Genomic DNA, 2655 nt, shown 5'->3' on the forward strand with positions numbered 1-2655 from the left:
TGCTGTGCGAGTAGTGAATTAACGATATTTTGACATCGTCTGAAATACCTAAGCTCGATTTGTTTACACAAAGAGCATCGCTTAATGCGCTAATGGTAATTCGTGTATCACTTCTAAATATGCTCAACTCAAGATAAGGAGCATTATATATAGTCATCCATATACAGTACTGTTTCGCTTGATCACAGCTCATCAGTGCGCCTAGACAGGCTATTAGATAAGTCACTGATTAGAGATCCAGTGAATTATCCTGTCAGATATTGCATTGAGATAAGACTTTCAGGATTATCCGAATCAAAAAGGTAACGCTCAATATTTAAAAATCGAGCAATATATGTTTCAAATACAGAACTCATTCTAATAATGGACTGTTCAGGTTATATGAAATCTTTTTTCTATGACTCTTATTCACCATACAAATAAAATACTTGTTTATTCATAGCTGAACATTTTGCTAATTGCATTTCATTTCCTCTGATGATTATTGAAAATCTATGGCTTAATGAATAAGCATAATTTTCTCTATATAGCCCTTGTTTCAAATAATCAATTATTAACTTAAATATATGTGTATATATTTTGTTTTACAGAATTTAACTTCAATCACTATATATATATATATATATATATATATATATATATATATAGACATATATATATAGACATATATATATACATATATATACATATATATATGTATATATATACATATATATATACATATATATACATATATATATATGTGTATATATATATATATATATATATATATATAAAACATATTAACTTAATTAAACATAGTTATTTGAAAGCATATAGGATTTAAAAAAATTGTTTAAAATGATTTACGTATTTTTATATATCATCTACTGGATTCGTATTATGTTATTTGAATTTATGTTTTTTTTAAAACTGTTAAGAAGATTTCTGTTGCACATTCAGTTTTTTTTAAAACTACTAAAACTGTAAAAATTGGACACATTTATATTTTTTCAAATAAATATATTTTTAAAATATCTAAATAGTTTGACAAAATATATAACATATTAACTTAAATAAAAATAGTTATTTGAAAAGATTTGCGATCAAAAAATAAAATAATTGAAAAAAAAGTTTACGTATTTTTTATATTTTATTATAAGTTCGTGAAAAAAATAAACATAAAATATAATTAAAAAATGCATCGATTCTATGCTTCCATACCTCAGTTGAGAGACGCATGTGCCAACTCCCGGTGTGTTTGAAAGTTAGGGTCTCCCTTTATGCACATATTACCACATTGTCTATTCGCCAGGTAATCCTTTCATAAGTAAATTAAGAGAATTGAGTCTTCTCACGAGTCATCCGTCTACAACATCCACCTTCATTAAATAATATATTTTGGCAACCAAAAAATCCCTGTGCAATAATCTAATTTTGTTTGGATGCCCAATTTTCGGGGTCATGTGTGCGGTTCAACCAATATACATGTGTGAGCCTTTTCTAGTCTCGCACAAAAACACACACTCACATTTCAAGCTATGCGATATACATACGCGCACACAAACATACGCGCCCACGTCCACACACGAACACATATTCACGTTCGCGTACATACTCACATTCACGTGTATATACACACATGTAATCACACGCGCGTACACGAACGCACACATGGACGACGTCACTTCGACTTTCAAAGGAAATACACACATGCGCAAAGACACACCGGAAACAAGTATAAACAAACGATAGTGAGATGAACGCACATTTCCTTATCTTTCTACAACACCAGCTCGGCGGATTTCTTACACTTAAGAGATTGCTATGTTCAGGGCAAACGTTGATTATATGTACATGCAAATTAGATACTATCACAACGTTGGAATTGAAATGGTGACACACGTCTTTGAGAGCTAAAGACATACGGATGGGAGGTAACTGGGAAATAAAGTGGTTTTCTGCTCAGAAGAAGTAGTACGGTAGAGTTTCTGATTTTGATTATAGTATCGGGGTGAGCGCGTACGCAGACCCCACACTTAGAAATAACGCGTCCGAGTCGTCCACATTTGAGACGATCGCAAAGGTACCCAACCGCAGGGCAATGGAAGGGCCTCACTTTGAAGGAACGACCTAAATGATCATCGTTGACCTTTACGCCAGGTAAGTATTATATTTAGCCCTTCGTCCCCGGCCTAGTTTTTATATAGTACTTCCATACTCACCACTGACAGTAATGAATAAAATACTAAATATGTTCCACATAATTCTCACCAATATTAATATATCACAACATTTCATTCACCAATAACAACAATTCATAACAAAAATATTACTATCATTTAAACTTGCAAACACTTTCACAAAATACCTTAATTCTTAAAGAAACTTATATTTTACTGTAATATTCAATGTCAAGGTCGTTAACATGTTAACAGCATAAATTCAAAATCTTTTCAATGAGAACCAATCCAATCGAATAAAAACTTGTAGAATTAAAACGAAATCACAAAACAAAAAAAAACAACCACATTTTTATTGAATCAAATCAAACAGTTTTGTATTTGTTTAATTATATCGAAGTAGGGTGAAACAAAAAGAAATAAAAATTACCATCTGAAGAGTTGCCTTTCCTTACTTGAGCGTCATTAAAAATTGCCAATAAATTCTATTTCT

The 2655-nt window shown here is 31.0% G+C and overlaps 1 non-coding gene across 1 annotated transcript; it reads right to left on the minus strand.

The window, feature by feature from the left end:
• Window positions 1-1988: 1988 nt before the first annotated feature.
• LOC145271613 (U1 spliceosomal RNA) lies at window positions 1989-2150 on the minus strand. Its single transcript, XR_013866019.1, has one exon. It is a non-coding gene; the product is annotated as a U1 spliceosomal RNA (small nuclear RNA).
• Between the last annotated feature and the right edge of the window lie 505 nt (window positions 2151-2655).

Source organism: Euprymna scolopes, chromosome 46, assembly GCF_053919585.1.
Source record: "Euprymna scolopes isolate OS-2025 chromosome 46, ASM5391958v1, whole genome shotgun sequence".
In the NCBI taxonomy this organism is placed as follows: Eukaryota; Metazoa; Mollusca; class Cephalopoda; order Sepiida; family Sepiolidae; genus Euprymna; species Euprymna scolopes.